The sequence below is a fragment of the Centruroides vittatus genome, unplaced genomic scaffold, assembly GCF_030686945.1.
Source record: "Centruroides vittatus isolate TY-2023 unplaced genomic scaffold, ASM3068694v2 contig_10, whole genome shotgun sequence".
NCBI classification, from domain to species: domain Eukaryota; kingdom Metazoa; phylum Arthropoda; class Arachnida; order Scorpiones; family Buthidae; genus Centruroides; species Centruroides vittatus.
In genome coordinates, this window is record NW_027120658.1 from 732,233 (window position 1) to 753,704 (window position 21,472).

General features: G+C 34.0%; 1 long non-coding RNA gene across 1 annotated transcript; it reads left to right on the forward strand.

The window, feature by feature from the left end:
* The first annotated feature begins 569 nt into the window (after positions 1-569).
* Positions 570-16,876, forward strand: LOC136974940 (uncharacterized). The gene is made up of 3 exons (XR_010880768.1): positions 570-638; positions 12,178-12,264; positions 16,728-16,876. It is a non-coding gene; the product is annotated as an uncharacterized lncRNA (long non-coding RNA).
* The last annotated feature ends 4,596 nt before the right edge of the window (positions 16,877-21,472 follow it).

Below are 21,472 nucleotides of genomic sequence, written 5' to 3' on the forward strand. Positions count from 1 at the left end.
CATTTGATTTTACTTAGAAAAACTATCTGCGTGTGCTATCTTACTTTTATTTTGTTCGAAATACAATTGTCTACTATCGAAACAAAAGATAAGAAAATTTTAGTTCTATTAGAATAAAATATATTCTAAGTAAATTATAGACTAATAGGTTTTAACAGAAACAGAAACAAAAATCGTCGTCTCTGGAAAAAGTTTGAGAGATAATGACAGAAGATAAGTGTGCAATTACTAAGTAAATGTATATTTCTTTAAGGTATAATAATTATATATGTGTGACGTAGGAGATATGTATGTATGGATCCACAGTATTTCGAAGCAACTTTCATTCTTTTAATTATTATAATTTTTATTAAAATACCTATCGAATAAGCGTATTATTTTCCTTTATAAGTACAAACCCAAAATTTTAACAATAAAAAGTAACGGAATATTAATTAATTTAAATTGTAATGTGTTTACGTAATTTATACAAGGATAACTTAAGTTGATATTTTCAATATACGAATAAAAACGAAAACAATTAGTTTTGTATTAGTATAATAAAATAAATATTTTTGCATTTTATACAGGGAAAAGTCAGTAGCCAATTTCTAATGCGTTCAATTGTAAAAATGAAAACTTACGAAGATTGTGTTTCGGTAAGATTTGTAGTATTTTAACTTTTCGCTTAACATTAATATTACAGAATATCGGAATTAGGAAAACGTGTTTGAATGTATTATTATTTTTTATTCCAATGAAACCGTGTTGTTTATTTTACGTTGCTTTTCATAGACACAATGTAGTGATCCTTTTCAAACACTAGGCAGATTATGTATTATTATTATTTTATATCTATAGATATATCTATGTTTATACATTCATACATACATACATATACAGTATATACCAGGTGGTTACAATTAAAATATCATATATAATATTATATAACACATACACTTTATTGCTGAGAATCATTTTACTGTTTTAAACGAACGTTTTCAACCTGATCAACAGGTTCCGATCAATTCACAGGACCGTTTACAATCGTTCTATATTCGAACGAATCAGTGGCGTGCCGTGACATTTGATGATAGGGAAGCTGTGTTTCTGTAAGAAGCCGACTTACAGGGGCAATCAATTAATTGCGCGTCAGGGCCCGTTCGTATTCGTTTGTTCGATAAGCCAGTAAAAACCGTATGCTTCTTTAAATGTATTTTTAATAGATTATCCGACGTACTTAATAAATAAAAAAGTTCAATATAATTACCTCCGTTATTAGATTCAATAAATTCCCTACGCTCTCTAAATGCCAATTCTCGCTTTGAGAAAAAACATATAACGTCTATTAATTTAGATATATCTATTAATCGTAATTATCTTGTTATAATTTTCAATATTTATTTTATATTGTCTACCAATGTTAAATTCTATTCTATTTTGATTTCCAAATTGCAGTGGCGTGCCGTGACATTTGATGATAGGGAAGCTGTGTTTCTGTAAGAAGCCGACTTTCAGGGGCAATCAGTTAATTGCGCGTCAGTGATGGTCTAGGGTCCATTCGTACGTGCGAATGACAAAAATAAACAATTTATGTACTTTAATTCTAAAATACAAATAATACATACATAATACAATTATAGAAAAACTTGTTTCTTTTTTTATTTTCTATAAATTAACTCTATTCGGCGATGTTTTCCCGCAAAGTCGTTAATTACTTTATCATAAAAGTCACTCGTCGTTGATTCCATCAACGTATTTAAAAGTTCTTTTTCTATAGAAAGCAACGCTAGTGACGACAATCTTTCCTCCGACTGAGTGTTCCTGGCGAATGTATGAATTCGCTTCATTGTTGAAAAACTACGCTCAACAGACGCACTGGTAGATGGTATTGTAAAAATTAATGATATTAAACCATATAATTCTATTAGTACGTCTTTGTTTAGGTCATCATTAATTATAATATTTTTTATGTCTAAGAGTGACTTGCCAATATAGTCCGGACACGAATATAAATATTGCAATTCACTACGTAATTTACATAAATTAAAAAATTCTCCATAAAATTTACGTAAAGCATTAAAACTCTCTTCGGGAAATTGTTTTTCATAATATTTAAAATTATTAAAATCTAAAAGTGATAAAAATTCTAGAGATTTTATGTCGGCAAATCTGTCAATACAATTTTGTATCAATGTATCCATTATTTCATAAAACAGACGTCTATATAAATCCTTTTTAGACTCAATATCAGTATGTCTCATTCCTCTTTTTGGTTGAATTTCTAAAAAAGTTTCATCTTTTTTCAAAGCGTCCCAAATCAAATCAAAATCATTTCTTTTCTGTCGTAAAAAATCAATAAAGTGATTTATTCTAGTAATACAATATGCTATATTAAAATTTTTTTTTGTAATATATCAAAAAGGATATCTGAATGTGCAAATATTTGATGAAAAACTAGTAATAAAAAGTGAAAATCAAAATCTATTAAATAATGGTATAATCCTCTTGCGGCAATTGTAGTATCAGAATCCCATTGTTCTGGACTTTCAACCATATTCAACAACAAAAGTTTTAATTCTTCTTTATACTCCATAACGCAGTTTACAATCCTGCTATTGTAATTCCATCTAATAGGTGTGGCTGAAGGAAAACGCTTATTGACTTCTAGATCTAAGGCGTGAGATCTTTTAGAAGATTTAGAAAAAAATGAAGAAAATCCTGTCATAGTTTGAAAAAATATTTTACATTCTTTTATATATCCAACAGATTGAGAGAAAACTAGGTTCAATCTGTGAGCATAACAGTGTACGAAAATAGCATGTTTGGATATTTCTTTAATTTTAGCTCGGACACCATTATGTTGTCCGGCCATTACGGCAGCACCGTCGTATGTTTGTGCCACTAATTTTTTAGTGCATTGAAATTCGTCTAAGTAACTCTTAATGTGAGTGAATAACGAATTTGCGTCTCTGTTCTCACTCACATCAGTAAAGCCCACAAATCTTTCTTCGACGTTACCGTTTTCTTTCACGTAACGAAATACAGTCGACATCTGGGCTCTGTGGCTAATGTCCGTTGTTTCATCTACAATTATAGCAACAAATTTTGCGTTTTCAATTTCTTTTTTAATTTCTTGCAATAAAACGTTTCCTAACGAATTAACGAGCTCATTTTGAATTTTGTTCGATAAGCCAGTAAAAACTGTAGACTTCTCTGAATGCATTTTTAATTGATTATCTGACGTACTTAATAAAGAAACGAGTTCAATATAATTACCTCTGTTATTAGATTCAATACATTCCCTATGCCCTCTAAATGCCAATTCTTGCTTTGCTAAAAAGCATGTAATATCTATTAATTTAGATACAATATATCTATTAGCCGTAACTATCTTGTTATAATTTTCAATATTAATTTTATATTGTTTACTAATGTTAAATTCTATTCTATTTTGATTTCCAAATTGCTTCAATTTTACGAAAGAATCGATGTGACATTTACGATTTTCGTGTCTTTTTCTAGCTTTACTCAAGTTATTTAAATCGTCAAAGCCATTCTTATTCCACACACTAATTTCATTTGAAAATAATAGGCAAGGCCAACAAAACAGTTTTTGCATTTTTATGCATCCACAAAGCCATTTTACGTCTTGATAAATTTTATCGTGAAAATGTCGAACAAATTTTTTTGTCGAAGTACTTATATTTAATTTAGGCGTTGGTCTTTCTCTTTTAATAATGGCTTCTTTTTCATTATATTGTCTTGAGCCAAAACTTTTTTTAAGTAAATTTTCAATATCACAATTACAGTTTAAATCGCTAGCCATGATATAAGGGCTAAAATTAAAAATAAAATTATTAAAACTTACTTAGTAAAATAAAATTTGTGATGGATATACAATTATACATACCTGGTACAAAATATTCAATTGTATGAATATACTTTTGCGAAGAAACGTATATAAAAATAACATAAAATATTGTTTATTTTTAAATATTTAAACAATCCACTGAGTTAAAATTGCTCCCTGCGAGTGGCTCACGAATGGAAACAGAGACGATTTTGGTAGGTGTACAGTGAATGCATGCATGACAAATCCCGAGGGTGCCGATACCGGTCAATGTCAAATGCCTCTTTTGTCGCATCACTAGTATATCTCAAAGGACGCGACAGGGCCGTTGTAAATTTTAAACGTTTCTCACCATAGATGTAAATATGTTAAACTTAATAGTCATTTGTTTTCTAACTACTGCAATTCGTTTTAGTACCAGGTGTACACGGAAATCAGTTCCCCACTGTACTGAGCTAGTAATTGCTTCGGTTAAGCTTTTGTTTAAGTCAGCAGGGTTTTACTTATGTCACCATTCCCTAATCTCTTAATTATTTAACTACTTCTTAGTAGAAATAACTCGAAACCAGTTACTTTGTACTCGAATATCTGTAGTCTTGGGAAAAAAGTGGAAAGAAATTTTTATGACAACCGATACTTAGATCGTACATTTAAGGAAAATAAATTCTAGAGCTTTTTTGTACCATTGTACGTCTCATTCATTAAATTTGGTTGTAAATAATGATGCCAAAGTAACAGTTAATATTTTAACATTATACAAGAATTGTACACGTTTTTTCTGCATTCCCTTACAGATGGGACATACTATAATCGTAATATCACCGGTTTAACATTGAAACCCGTAAGTAATATAAGGCCGCGACTCCACTAGCCGTAAAAGGGCCGTAAAACCCCTCACCGTAAAAGCTTTTAATCACGTGACATGATATTTTACGCCTGAGCAGGTCGTAAAACCAACGTAAGAGCGAGTTGAACACTGCTCAATCGCTTTTACGTTGGTTTTACGACCTGCTCAGGCGTAAAATATCATGATCACGTGATTAAAAGCTTTTACGGTGAGGGGTTTTATGGCCCTTTTACGGCTAGTGGAGTCGCGGCCTAAGATGGGAGAGCGGAATAAATATATCAAATATTTTAATGGATTTTTTTAAACTCCCGTCAACTATACAGAACTATCATAAAAACATGCCAGTAAACTCCTATCGGTTGGGTTAAGTTATAAATCTAGTCTAGGGTGGGCAACCTTTTTTATAACACGGGCCAGAATAAATTTTACGTTTTTCCGCGGGCCGTAGTAGTTAATTGACGCCTTTTTGTGACTCGTAATTTTTTTAGTCGTCAAATATGAAATAAATAAATAAAAAGTTTATACTACATTTATTTCTCTTATCGTTTTCGAAAATTACAAAGAATTGGAAAATTAACTATTAATTAGTTATTTTTCCAATTTAATAATCTATTAAAGATCTCGCGGGCCGGATAGAAACTTTTCGCGAGCCGTAGCTGGCCCGCGGGCCGGGGTTGCCCGCTGTTGATCTAGTCTACTCGTGATTCACGTAATCGGGCGAGAGCGGCCGAATATCTAGCAGGCAGGCGGCTAAACAGCCCACAACCGGTCCGGGATATAAAGTTAGAAGCTTTATGTGTGAAGCATCCACCAGCTAAACCGAGTGACGTTGGTGCTCTGTAAAGCGCATGCGCCAATGCCTATAATCTGGCTGCTTGGAAGTTGACAGGCAGGTGGCTAACAGCCCACAACCGCTCCGGGATATAAAGCTGTACTCTTTACGAGTGTGTCGCTTACCCGGTTTAGCCGGGTGAGCTAAACCGGGTGAGGTTGGTGCACTGTAAACCGCATGTGCTAATGCCTATATAATCTGGCTGATTGGAGACTGACCCGGTTTCGACATTCCTTCCGCCACCGATTTATTCGAATATACAATAGCAATCTTATCGTTTTTTTTTTCACATGTAGTATAGAAATTTGTAAAAGATACATAATGCAGTTATAATAAAATATTAATTTTAATTAATTCAAAGTACGTTAAAATATGAAAATTTATATTTTATAAAATTCAAGGGAAAGTCATTGGAAGGTGGAATCGGCGCTTCCATCGCTTCCAATGACGGCACGCCAAATTGCTTCAATTTTACGAAAGAATCGCCATTCGTCATAAAGTTTATCGTCAAAATGTCGAAATTTTTTTTGTCGACGTATTTATATTTAATTTAGGCGTTGGTCTTTCTCTTTTAATAATGTTTTCTTTTTCATTATATGGTCTCGAACCAAAACTTTTTTTAAAATAAATTTTTGAATCACTAGCCACGATATAAGGGCTAAAATTAAAATTATCAGAAAAACTTACATGGTAAAACAAAATGTGTGATGAATATACATACCTAATACGAAAAATTCTTTAATTGTACGAATATACTTTTAAAGAAACTTATAATTAAATATAACTTTGTGAAGAAACGTACATAAAAATAACAAAATATTCTTTACTTTTTAAATCTTAAAACAATCCACTTAGTGAAATACTGTAGCTCCCTACGAGTGGCTAATGAATGGAATCGGAGACGGTCCAGGTAGGTGTGTGCGTGCCAAATCCCGAGGGTGCTGATACCGGTCAATGTCAAATGCCTCTTTTGTCGCATCACTAGTATATATCAAAGGACGCGACAGGGTTGTTGTAGATTTTAAACGTTTCTCGCCATAGCTGTAAAAATCTAAATATGTTAAACTTAACAGATAGTTAGAAAACGAAGGATGGACAAATTCGTTTTAGGACCAAGTGTTCACGGAAATTTTCAAAATTTACAATTTTTCGGTCACTCTCATTGAACTGGAAAAATTTCTGTCTTTATTACATCTAATATTACGAAGAGATCAGACCCCACTGTACTCAGCAAGAGATTGGTTCGGTTAAGCTTCTGTTTAAGTAAAATTTCGGCTCTTTCATCAGGGTTTTATTTATGTTTCTAATTCCCTAATCGCTTAATTATTTAACTACTACTTAAGTAGAAATAAGTCGAAACCGGTTACTTTGTACTTGAATATCTGTAGTCTTGGGAAAGAAATGGAAAGAAATTTTTACGACAACCGATACATAAATCGTACATTTAAGGAAAATGAATTCTAGAGCTTTTTTGTATCATTGTACGTCTCATTCATTAAATTTGGTTGTAAATGATGCTGCCAAAGTAACAGTTAATTTTTTAACACTGTACTAAAATTGTACACGTTTTTTCTGCATCTCCTTACAGATGGGACATACTAAATCGTAATATCACCGGTTTAACATTGAAATCCGTAAGTGATATAAGATGGGAGAGCAGAATAAACGCAAAATAAATATATCAAATATTTTAATGGATTTTTTTAAAACTCCTGTCAACTATACGGAACTATCATAAAAACATGCCAGCAAATTCCTATCGGTTGGGTTAAGTTATAAATCTAGTCCAGGGTAGGCAACCTTTTTTATAACATGGGCCAGAATAAATTTTACGTTTTTTCCGCGGGCCGTAGTAGTTAATTGACGTCTTCTTGTGACTTGTAATTTTTTTAGTCTGCAAATATGAAATAAATAAATAAAAAGTTAATTACTACATTTATTTCTCTTATCGTTTTCGAAAATTACAAAGAATTGGAAAAATAACTATTAATTAGTTATTTTTCCAATTTAATAATCTATTAAAGATTGCCCGCCGTTGATCTAGTCTGCTCGTGATTCACATAATCGGGCGAGGGTGGCCGAATATCTAGCAGGCGGCTAACAGCCCACAACCGCTCCGGAATATAAAATCGGATGCTTTATGCGTGCGTTGCTTCTACCAGCTAAACTGGGTGAGGTTGGTGCTCTGTAAACCGCATGTGCCAATGCCTATATAATCTGGCTGATTGGAAACTGACCCAGTTTCGACACTCCTTCCGCCACCGAATTATTCGAATATACAATAGCAATTTTATCGTTTTTCCACATGTAGTACAGAAATTTGTAAAAGATATATAATGCAGTTATAATAAAATATTAATTTTAATTAATGCAAAGTACGTTAAAATATGAAAATTTATATTTTATAAAATACAAGGGAAGGTCATTGGAAGGTGGAATCGGCGCTTCCATCGCTTCCAATGACCGCACGCCACTGGAACGAATATGCAATAACAAATTCGAATTTAAAACCGTTCTAACATTTCGTTAAAAAAATCAAAATATATAAAAACTAGCAGGTAGGCCCGGCGTTGCTCAGGCAAAAGTAACGATAGCGAAGATTAAGATTATTACATTATAGTCACACACACAAAAAAAGTAATTTCATCAACGGACTAACTTTTTCTAAAGAAAGATCGAATTTGAAAATCGAATGTTCTAATATTGTTCGATTTTCACGACGTGTTCTGATTATATTCTTCGATTTTCATCGAATGTTCTAAAGAAGAAAGGTCGAGAAAAACCGAACTAATCTGTTTAAATTTAAAAATCGAATGTGTTCTAACATATTACTCTTTTTCTTTTTTCTTTTTTTTCCAGCGCCCGTAAATCTTGCACATCGCTTTCTCTTGTTCTCCATTGTTACTTAACACTTCCATCGTTACTTAACACTTTGGTACTTAAATCTGGTACCCTAACTGTGCACCAAATTTCAACTTTCAACTAACCGTTTGTGCTCTTAACATTTCCATTGTTACGTAACACTTCCATTGTTGACTCTTCCATTCTTAACGCTTCCATTGTTGACACTTCCATTGTTACTTAACACTTACGTTGTTACTTAACATTTCCATTGTTGATGGAAGTGTTAAGACTTAATCCTGTCCCTCTCCCCCGTGGGGAGGAATTTCGAAAAATCCCTTCTTAGCGAGCGTTCTCGTGACGTACCCTAACTGTGTACCAAATTTCAACTTTCAACTCCTAACCGTTTGTGCTCTGCACTGATTATTATTATTATCAACTCGTCTCGGTTATATATTATTATATAGATATAGCTAATCCCTTAAATACGTACAACTGAACAAATCAAAATAATAGAGTAGAGCAAAATAAAATAAAATAAAAATACAAATATAATAACATAACATTGTGAAATCCGCGAATGTTAACGCAGTTGTCGGAAATTTAATTGTAAACAAATCCGATAGAAAAAAACGTTCCTTGTGAGAATCAGATCGTAGGTCACCGTTGTCCATAACAAACGGATGGGAAAGTTGACACATAGCTGTCAAAAATGCGTCGTCATCGTCAACCTTTGCCGATCACGTGACCCTTTTATCTCCTTGTCGTGAGAAATCAAGTGTCAAGTGTTTAATTAAAACTCAACTTTGGGTTCATAGTCCAACAATCAACAAAACACGGTTTCAAAGAAAAAATAGAAAATTTCAATTACAAAAACGGCGAATTCTATCAAAAAATAATACGGCCATCTCATTGGAGTGACATGATTGAGAAGGAACAAGGTGAGATCCAAAAAATCCTAATTGATTTAGTCAACTAAATAAAGATGGAAATAAAGCCAAGTGTTTAATTAAAACTCAACTTTGGGTTCATAGTCCTCCAATCCACCTGTTGACTTGCTCATCTCCCTCGCCACGCGATAAAAAGCCATCCGAAACGACTACGTAGGCGGTCTTTGGAGACTTGCCGAGTAAGTGGTCAGTAGGGATTAACCCCTGGCCCATGGTTTCTCACAACATGTAAAATTACATCGACCGCGAGCTATGCATCAGATTCTAGGAGCCATTCCCGATCATATATTTCCATGCCAACGATAATACCGTGGCATCTTCGTTCAATTTCCAATGAGGTTGGATCTATAAATTTCAAACTTTTCCAAATTCATTGCCAGAGTCAGTGAACGCAGCGATGTAACAATCCTGGCTCAGCCCATTCAACTACCGAACCATCCGTTTACGCCACTCTTTATAGTGCTGTAGAATAGTCTTCTTTACTTTCGTCGTACATGTGCCCCTTAAGCCTTCTGGTGGTGACACCCACATACACTTTGTTCAAACCTAATTGATTATTTTTATGTGGTATCTTGTATACTCCAGATTGTTGTTCCTTCTTAATCATATCCTTGTCATTCCTAAGCAAGTTATAAACCGTGGGAGCCCTTTTGTATAGTAATCTTGTGTTCTTGTAATCTGTAATTTCTTTCATTATATTTGACATGTTTCTGTTGTATGTGAACTTAGTCACATTGTTGTTCATAGCTTTCTTTGTTTTCTTTTTGCTAGGATCCATGTAGACATTAATCCTTCAATGACTTTTGCTCCAAACCCCAATGTCTTAGCCACGGCCCTAATCATATCGAACTCTTGCAACCTGTAGTACACGTTGGAGCAACAACGGAATGCCCTTCTAACTAGAGCTCTAAACACTGAAAGTTTATAAGTATGCGGACCATTGGAGGTTGAAGAGATGTATAATGGGTCGTGAGTGGGCTTGATGTATACCTTCGTACTTAAGGAACCGTTATTGAATGAAATGTCAATGTCTAAAAATGCACTTCTGTAGTACTAAGTTGTTCCAATTTAAGTTTTAAACCATCTTTGTTAGAATTTATCTCATTCAAAAAATGTTGTATTCTTGTATCATTCCTTTATAAAATGAACACAGCATCCACATATCTTTTGTATATGATAATGTCTTCCCTAAAATTTTCAATAGTGATCTGTTCTAATCTGCGTAACACTGACTCGCAGAGTAAGCCGGACACATGCTACGGTATTACCGTCAGCATGGAAATATATGATCCTAGAATCTAATGCATAGCACGCGGTCGATGTAATTTTATGTTATGTTATTATATTTTTATTTTTATTATATTTTATTTTGTTCTACTCTATTATTTTGATATTATCATATCATAAGCTGAAAACGTTTGTTTTGAATTAAATATTTCTTTCGGCAACTAAAAGGTGTTTTGTATAGCCTATGTCTATTATTTTGATTTGTTCAGTTTTATGTATTTAAGGGATTAGCAATATTTTTATATATTTTGATTTTTTTAACGAAATATTAAAACCGTTTTAAATTCGAATTTGTTATTGCGTATTCGTTCGAATATAGAACGATTGTAAACGGTCTAAAAATTGATAACCTGACGACGGTCTGTTGATCAGATTGAAAACGTTCGTTTAAAACAGTAAAATGATTCTCAGCAATAAGGTGTATGTGTTATATAATATTTAATAAGTGAGTATATGTTGAAGTGAAAAAATTAAAATATATCTATTCAGAGCGCTCTTAGCTTCGAACAGCGTGGCAGCAAAGCCTCCTTAAGGCACGGGGAAAAAATACGAAAAAATTTAGTTCGAAATGTGCCGATAGGGGGGGAATATGTCTCATAAATCTAGTTCTCACTTTTTCCAGCCTCTGGCACCTCAAATAAGAGAGGAACCACAATATCAGCGACATCTTTCGACGTGATGAAGAAATGACTGATTTTCAGGCTGTGACGAGAAAAATTTGAAATTACATTTTAGATTTGTCTTTATTTCTTTTTTGTGTTCTTCCTTACGGCGTTTTATGTAATACACCGACATATTTCCCCATCTGTCAATAAATAAAGAATAGAAGTTCAAAATCCAGAAAGGCAATATCTTTATTTAAGTGCAATGTGTTTTATAAGATGGGAAAAGATCTTACATTTCTTAATAGCCTTTGTATTTTTACTCTAAAGCCCGTCTTTCGTTCTAATTTGCATGCTGTCAACACGTTACTGTCAATTTGCGGAAAGAGTGTGATACCCGTACCACACTTAATTACACTGACTAACTTGTAAGTGTGAATGTCTATCGGACATAATGGAAACGTTTACGTCTCGGAAACTGAACAATTTGCATCTCATTTACGGGGAAGATAAATTCAAAGAACGATTAGGCAAAGACTATAGCAAACCTTATTCTCGGCATTCGACATTAGCCGCATTCTGTAATTAATTGTGAGGAAAGGGATATTCGATTAACACAAAACTAGCCATTGTCAAATTGTTAAAGGTGAACATCGAGAAAGGAAATCACCCACAATAATATGCAAATTGTACAGATAAATACAAATAATACATTAAATAAATGTTCTATATATTATTTATTATCACGAAAAGCTGAGAATTTCTCTGGGATTATTTTATAATCGGACATTAAATATTACGGTATCGACGATAAAATTATTACAAATCGTAAATTTAAAACTAAACCTTAAAAATATTTGTTAAATACGTATAAAACTGTAGCGCAGATTCTTAAATTATTATTAAAATAAAACAATTTAAATTATTATTAATTAGAAATAATATAAATATTACGATTTAAAATAATTCTGTTATTTTTTTCTTAGTTGCATTCATTGACGCTTAAATCGAGTCGTTTATTTGGCCTACGATTATTTCGATTTATTCTAATTACAAAAATAACATTTTTAAGGGTAAGTGTAAAATAAATATTTTAAATATTTTTTTTATTTTAAACAAAAGTTATTTAATCAACTTTTATATTATTTCTATTCGATTCAAAATTTTTCCCACAGCTGAGGTAGATGACCGGCACGACTCCATTGTTAACAGATAAAGTATGATGCACAGGGGCAAAACTACTAAAATCGAGGGCATTAACGAAAAATTGCAGCAGAGCATTGGGACCGTGACAACAAATACTTGCTCGTTTAGTTTAAAATCGAAAAGTTTAAAACCAGTTAAATCTACTTAACAAACAAATAAAAAGAAAAGTATTTAGATTAGTTAATAAAACGAAATCCTGCCCCCAAGGTTTTCAAATCTGTTCTCGTCTTTCACCTATTTAACTCCTTTGCCGATATTAAGGAAAAGCAGACGGACGACATAGGGATATTTATAGGTCTAAAATTTTTCAAATTGCAGCTCAACAAATTTCAAAATACCCAAAAATCTGTTTTATAAGATTCCAATACAACACAGTTTAATCAAAAAGCTAGATTATATACTCAAACACATTAAAATATAAGGATTTTCTTTATTTATTTACTTTTCTTTAAGAAAATTATCACGTAGCTATTATTTAAAATTTAAAATTCCAAACAAAACGTATAAATTAAGAACTGTTTAAAACCTAAAACGTGGAAAAAATTATATGTAGTAAATTCTGACAATTAATAGTACTAAATGGCGCTACCAATCGCCCAGCCGTTACTCTAATGCCTAGGCTGCATAGCCGCCTAGTAGCTCAAGTCTTACCAACCAATCATTAAATATAAATATTTAATAATATTTTTAATAACGACCAAACAGTTTTCTGACAAACGTATTGTTCTTCCGGGGCGAACACGTTAATGTGTTTTAAATATAATATTGCCCCGATCTGCGTGACATCTCTCGATATTATAAGCCTATATCTCAGTGAAGACACTTTATATAGGAAAGCACTGCCCATATACTTAAAATTATCTTTTCTACAAATTATATTGTTCTTATACACTCGATTCGAAGTTACGTGGTCAGAATTTTATCAAATAACTGGTAATAGTGAATGTAAAGAGGTAATCATAATGACAATTGTAAGATTTAGAAATACAGTCAAACCTGTTTTTGTGCGGTCTTTTTCTGTGCGATTTTTATTCGTGCGATTTTTTTTTGTGCGGTATATGAAAATTTCAATCAAATTGGAACATAATTGACTCCTGTAAAATTTTTAAAAACTCTATTGGTTGTTTTCTATGACATCAGCAGGTTTTTTTCATTTTTTATTCAGTAAAATTTTTTTCTCATACGTTTATTTCGGTCCCCTCTTATTTTAATAGCATAAAAACCATAAATATTATGTTATATTTGAACAGATGCGGTAAGTTAGCTCCCCTCCAGCTTTAGACTGCAGGTGTGAAATTTCACGCCTTGTTAAATAAAATAACACTTCCTGCAGCTATATTTATCAAATAAAATCATTATTTAACGATTATTTTTAACTTTTTAATGTTAATTCGTATTTAAGTGGAAATAATTAATTAATATAAAAATTAAAATTCTTAGAGGATTTTTTCCCCATTAGCTGTTGCAGAAAAAGGCCCAAGGAGTTAAAAAAGCAATTCCTAGTTATTTCGTACGGTTTCGAGTTATTTTCTACGTGAGACTTTTTTTATGCGGTCCCTATTCACCGCATAAAAAAATATATTTTTTTAATTGTGTTGCGAAAACTATTTTTTATAGCCACTCGTGAAGTTTCGCGCGATTTTTTTATGCATTTTCTTTTATGCGGTCCCTATCCCCCGCACAAAAACAGGTTTGACTGTATTGCGCAATATTACTTTTGCGAATCTCTATTGGAATCGATCCGTATTGTTTACGACCATAGCGAAATCGTTACGCTAATTCCATTTTTAAACAATCAGTGAAGACACCACGGGAAAGGAGTTTATACGAAAGACAATTCCTTCCAAAACTCGGCAGCAGACAGGAGAAAATGTTTATTGGGATGTGAGGTTTGCCGAACGACTGCGTTAGTCAGAATGTCGCGCGGTCACGATCAACGTGTGGGAGTGAAAGTAACTCTCAGAGACAGACTTTCATTCGTAACCCGTTTATATAACAAAAGGTGCTTACAACTACGATACATTTTTATCAGCGGCGACGTTCGAGTCTTCTGGGCTCCTTTTCGAATGCGAAGGTCCACAAGAAAAGTTCTCCTATGTTTTCGCAGGAGTATGATGGCCCCGGGGAGCACTGTTCAGTTTCTCGAGGGAGAGTTCCGGAAGCAGGGACGATTCAGATAACAGGTGACAAATCCAAGGGAGCAGGTGACATTTTAAAAGAGACGTAACCCAACTGCTATAGATCACGGAAACACAGTCGTAAGATCGCGAGCCAAAGCTCCAAGAACCAATAACCGAGAGAACTGAGAGAGAACGTCACATCTTTTATTTTTTGACGGTTTTTATAACTTTCTTTTGAGTCCCAGATCGGACATTCCGATAGGTCGATGCCGACTTGCCTCCGCTCTCCAATTGGTCCCCCCTTCGTTACGAATTGTAACGAGATCGGAACCCAGGTCGTTGGATGAGTCAACATCGACGGACAATTCGATTCCTATCGAAGATGTTCGATCTAAGTACTCAAATTCATCTATTGTTTCAACCTGAGAAGTCCGACTTTCTCGGAAATTTCTACAGACATGTCCTTTTATGGACATGTAATATTCATTTTTCGTTTTCACTATTTTTTTCTTGTTTGACTGGTTTCTTTTTACAACATTACTTTATAATAATAATAATAATTTTTGTAAAGAAGAAAATAATAATAATAATTATTATTATTATTTTCATAGAATAGTTGTATAGAAGAAAATAATAATAATTATTATTATTAATAATAATTATATTAATTATATTAATTATATTAATAATAATAATTATTATTATTTTCAGAAAACGACCAAAAACCTTAAGTTGCTGAGTTTTCTCAGCAACTTAAGGTGTTTGGTTGTTTTCTGATTTAATTTTGCTGAGTGAGTTCACTTCAATTATTATTTTCTTCTATACAAAAATTAGAAAAAATTTTCTTATCTGCACAAATAGTAGGCCCACTTCCGAAGCTTCACAGGATGTCTGTAAAAATATTGAAAATTTCATTCTGCATCTGTTTTTGTGAAGAAATAGTTCCAACAATCATTTTTTACATGTAGTTTCTATCGTTTTCAATGAATCTTATTCGATTTCCTATCGTTTTTCTGGAACTATGTCTCACAAAATTGGAATACATCATTTGTGCAAAATATCCTGGCTCCGTACATTTCACGCGCAGATTCGAAATATTTCGGGATAAAGCGCGGCAATGGCGTACATCAGAGAATAAATTTTCAATTGACATTCTGGTGACATTTACAGACGTTCTGTAGCTATTACTCTTTTTAAAAATGTCTACCGCGACGATCTCTTGGTAGACTCGACAGATTTCTTTAACGTATATCGGCAAAATCGACCGAGAATAAATATACGTAATTTGCCCTGGATTTTACGGTTCATTCGTCCAGGATAATGCAAAACTTTTATTAGTTTTGCATTAAATAATGCTTCGTCGTTTTCCACGTGCCGCAAACTGAAATGTTCTGCTTTCTCCCTCCAGCTTGTATTAGAGCCAGCCTGTATCTTTAAACAAGGTTCGACGGCTTGATGAAGGATTAATTTTATCGTAATAATCTTTATAAACACGTAAAGTTTGAAACACGAATTTATCTCGACATTAATTACGATCGTATTTTATATTATTTCATTTACAGTTTGACATCCCTTCAACTCTAAATAGAATAATCAACTTTTCGTCGTAATTAGAGTTTACGTAATTGGACTAATCAATTTTTGTTCTAACGGAATTTATATTTGACATTAAAAATGAGTGTATTTTAATCCTTATGTTTATTCTTAACTTTTTAATGTTAGATTCGTATTTAAGTGGAAATAATTAATTAATATAAAAATTAAAATTCTTAGAGAATTTTTTCCCCATTAGGTGTTGCAGAAAAAGGCCCAAGGAGTTAAAAAAGCAATTCCTAGTTATTTCGTACGGTTTCGAGTTATTTTCTACGTGAGACTTTTTTTATGCGGTCCCTATTCACCGTATAAAAAAATATTTTTTTAATTGTGTTGCGAAAACTATTTTTTATAGCCACTCGTGAAGTTTCGCGCGATTTTTTTATGCATTTTCTTTTATGCGGTCCCTATCCCCCGCACAAAAACAGGTTTGACTGTATTGCGCAATATTACTTTTGCGAATCTCTATTGGAATCGATCCGTATTGTTTACGGATGTGGTACAGATTTCCTGGCATCCAATTACGATCCCACCAAAGTGTTGGTTAAAAATTGTCGATATTTGAAAAGTATTCGTTCTATTTTATGATAATTAATTATTGTTATTTTGTCCTGCAGGCAGCAAGTTTCTTCGCAAGCATTTTTATCTTCTTTATTCAAATAAAAAATTTACATCTTCGCTGATTTCGATTTGGGTCGGATTTCAACCAACTACTTTCCCAAGATACGAAGTAACGTTTCCGGTAAAGGTAGAAATAAAATAATATGATAAATGTAGTGATATCGGACCTCCTCGTCCTCCCTCACTTGCGGTTTTGTCGGAACGGGTGCAATTCACCCTCTCGCGGTAATAAAGGGTTGTAAAAAGGAATAAAACCATAAAAAGAAGAGAGAAAAAGGCGGGAAGCGGGACGGAGAGAGGAGTTCGGGACACGGGATAGAAAGGAAGGGCGAAGTGATCCCTGACTGTAGAATAAAGATTTTGTGTAGAAGTATTTGACTGTTTTAGTTTTGTGTGACGAACCGACGGGACGGAATCCGCTGATTCAGATCGGGTTCCCTACATTGGCATTGAACGTGATCGTAACTGGCGAGATCCCCATGCTCCAAAAGATGCTCCACGGGACCGCTGGCGCGACGGCGTTCACGGAAGTAAAAGTGTCTGGAATCACCGAAAAGGTAGTAGACGTTCCGAGTACGGTGAGAATCGGAGCAGGCAAGGTGAACAAAAGACCAATCATCAAGGAAAATATTTAAGAGGTAGAGGTAGGGGGTACGGCTCCAGCGGTCTCCGATCTCGTGATTATCGTCCGTTCGACCGCGATCGAGGAAGCACAAATCGCATCGCAGTGTCAAATAAGTATTCATCTTCTGCTGTTGGTTACGGAGGAAATAACTATAATCTTCAATATAAAGGCGACTATGGTGAAAATTACGATCCCACCAACGACTGGTTGGGTAACAGAACTTTTGTAACACGTTGACGATGAAGGTAGCAGTGGACTTTTTGGTGGAATTCACGATACTTCCGGTTCAACAACATGTTGGTGACATTAAAAGTGACGTTTGTTTCAACGTGTAGTGATGAGAACTATGGACTTTGTGTAAAAAGAAAATTGTGATGTGCTGTGTACCGTCTATATCAGGGGTGGCCAACAAGTCGATCGCGATCGACCGGTCGATCGCCAAGCCAATTTTGGTCGATCGCTCGCGATGACTTGATTTAATGTATTATATTTGTAACCGAACACGACAGTATGCATGCAGTTATGACTCGACTCACAAGCAGTGCACCACGTACTGAAACACAGTGTATAAACATAGTATGTATTTCACACCTCCCCCTCCCCACTTACACTATTCCTATGACAACAAGTCGATCGCGACGCATTTTTAAGATAAAAAGTAGATCTTATGTATACAAAAGTTGGCCACCCCTGGTCTATATGAATCTTTTGTATCCTCTAGAAGCTAAGCTTCTTTTGTTGTAACCTCATTTTTCGGAAGTTTAGTTCAGATTCGTGTTTGGGTTAACACCCTAACACTTATATTGCGGCGGGGGTGTAGTGATATCGGACCTCCTCGTCCTCCAACACTTGCAGTTTTGTCGGAACGATGCAATTCACCCTCACGCGGTAATAAAGGGTTAAAAAGGAATAATAAATATAGACAAAGAACCATAAAAAGTAGAGAGAAAAAGGCAGGAAGAGGAACGGAGAGAGGAGTTCGGGAGAGAAAGGAAGGGCGAAGTGGTGGTTCCTGAGTGTGGAATAAAGTTTTTTGTGTAGAAGTATTTGATTGTTTTAGTTTTGTGTGACGAACCGACGGGGCAGGATCCGCTGATTCAGATCGAGTTCCCTACAACAAATAAAAATTTTTCATTAGGATTCGATCGTGGCAACGAATTTCGTTTTATTCCGAACTGCTGTCAAAGCATCCATTTTTCTTTCTTTGTTAAAATACGAATATTCCGTACTTAAATCGATAAAATGTATTATAAGCGAAACTAAGACCAACGATATTGATTTTTATAGTTGTACTAACCGAAATTTTGGTATCTATAGCAATACGGACAATTTCCACGATAAAGATATGTTGTCTGGTGGTGTTTTAAAACAAATACAAGAATTGGAACTAAATTACACATTACGTTGTGTGTAAATTATATATAATAATTAGTATATATAAGTGTACTGTACCTCTATTATTATAGAAGAAAATGCTCTAGAGATATACGTGGTACAGATTTCCTGAATGTAAAAAGAAGAAAATCTGGCCAGGGCTCTGGCTCGACTTTCTTGGCATTGGAACAGGTTAACGAACCATCAAGAAGTCGATAATTTTCAATTATAGTAGGTTATAATTGTCAGAACGAAGTGACGGCTAATACTTGACTTCATGCATTCCTTGTCAACACTATAACTCTAGAATGAGTTGACCGATCTTAATGAAATTTTCTAGGACGACTCACCATCACTCAAGGATGAACTGATTAAAATTTCAACTCTCAAAAATGGTCCATTTTTGTAGAACTGGAGATAGGGGTCAAAACGAAGATCGCGTTTTTCTTCAGTATGGATCATTTTTGAGAGTTGAAATTTTAAACAGTTCATCCTTGAGTGATGATGAGTCGTCCTAGACAATTTCATCAAGATCGGACAACTCATTCTAGAGTTATTTTGTTGATAAGAAATGCATAAAGTCAAGTGTTAGTCGCTTCCTGCACGCACGTGTAGAAACGTCAACTAGTGGTCGGAAAATATGATAAGCGTTAAAACAGTAATTTTGAAAGGTAAGTGTTATCGCTAACAAGATACACAACAAATATAAAGAATCTTTATAGAATAATAAGTTTAAAAAGGTTTTCTTAAAACGTAAAGTAGCAGTGATCAATATTGATGGCTTTACGATCCATTCTCTCCTTCGTCTTCCTATCGTTAGTACGAAATTTCGATCTCTAAATGGAGAAGCTGCACAGATTCCAGATTGAGATTAGGGTTTCTCAAACGGGATTCCGGGATCCCGGTCGTTTTTTCAACCCGGGAAATATCCCGGGAAACTTTTCTTATCCCGGGAAATCCCGCAAATTTTTTAAGAATTTAATTTTTTCTTATTTTATGTTAAGGTCGAGGAAATTTTGCAAATAGAAAGTATCATTAACTCATAAACTGTCAAAATACAATTGTTTTTATTTATTTTAAACCTACTTATTAGTTTTTTTAACTTTTGTTCGTTATGGCAGGTCACAAATGGTCAATAATCAATACGTAGCTTATTTGTGGCAGAACTCTCAAAATTCTTTACCAGTAATATCTGGAATAAGTGTGCTTATGCTGTCTTAATTTTTAACCATGCTTAGTAGCTTCGATAACTGCGTACAGAACTCTCAAAATTCTTTACCAGTAATATCTGGAATAAGTGTGCTTATGCTGTCTTAATTTTTAACCATGCTTAGTAGCTTCGATAACTGCGTACAGAACTCTCAAAATTCTTTACCAGTAATATCTGGAATAAGTGTGCTTATGCTGTCTTAATTTTTAACCATGCTTAGTAGCTTCGATAACTGCGTACAGAACTCTCAAAATTCTTTACCAGTAATATCTGGAATAAGTGTGCTTATGCTGTCTTAATTTTTAACCATGCTTAGTAGCTTCGATAACTGCGTACAGAACTCTCAAAATTCTTTACCAGTAATATCTGGAATAAGTGTGCTTATGCTGTCTTAATTTTTAACCATGCTTAGTAGCTTCGATAACTGCGTACAGAACTCTCAAAATTCTTTACCAGTAATATCTGGAATAAGTGTGCTTATGCTGTCTTAATTTTTAACCATGCTTAGTAGCTTCGATAACTGCGTACAGAACTCTCAAAATTCTTTACCAGTAATATCTGGAATAAGTGTGCTTATGCTGTCTTAATTTTTAACCATGCTTAGTAGCTTCGATAACTGCGTACAGAACTCTCAAAATTCTTTACCAGTAATATCTGGAATAAGTGTGCTTATGCTGTCTTAATTTTTAACCATGCTTAGTAGCTTCGATAACTGCGTACAGAACTCTCAAAATTCTTTACCAGTAATATCTGGAATAAGTGTGCTTATGCTGTCTTAATTTTTAACCATGCTTAGTAGCTTCGATAACTGCGTACAGAACTCTCAAAATTCTTTACCAGTAATATCTGGAATAAGTGTGCTTATGCTGTCTTAATTTTTAACCATGCTTAGTAGCTTCGATAACTGCGTAATGCCAAGTTGTGCAAATTGGGCAAGGATACAAACGAGTACGAAGTCTGCAAGTATGAAGTTTTTCTTTATAACCTGATTATTAACTAAAACCTGCACTATTCGAAAAGCTCCAAAATGGCTGCTCCATAAGTACAGTACGTAACGTTAAGAACCTTGCTCAAAAGCATCAATTGCGACTGTAACTGTCCATGGATCGATATCGAGATTCGTTCGATGTACCGACTTTGATTTAATGTATGAGTTATAGTCACGAAATTATTAATTTTTAATTATAAACATAAATGTATAATTTATATATTATATAAATTCGACTATATTTATGTAGGACTTTCTTTTCGTCTTGTCTCCTACTTTTGTAACTTCGCTTGTGTTTAGTCCAGTAAAGACACTTAATTGCTTACTAAACTAACATTTAATTGTGACACTAGACATTACAATTAACGACATAAACATTGAACACTAAATTTGAATCGTCTCGTCTTAGTGGAAAAGAAAAATGAAGTCCCGTCTGGACTCGTCTTCCGTCTTCTTCCCGCCTTTCCTCTCAAACGTCGTCTGGCTACACCCAAGTCTCGCCCCGTCCCACTCTCGCCTTCGTCCCTCGCCGTCCGATGGCGCC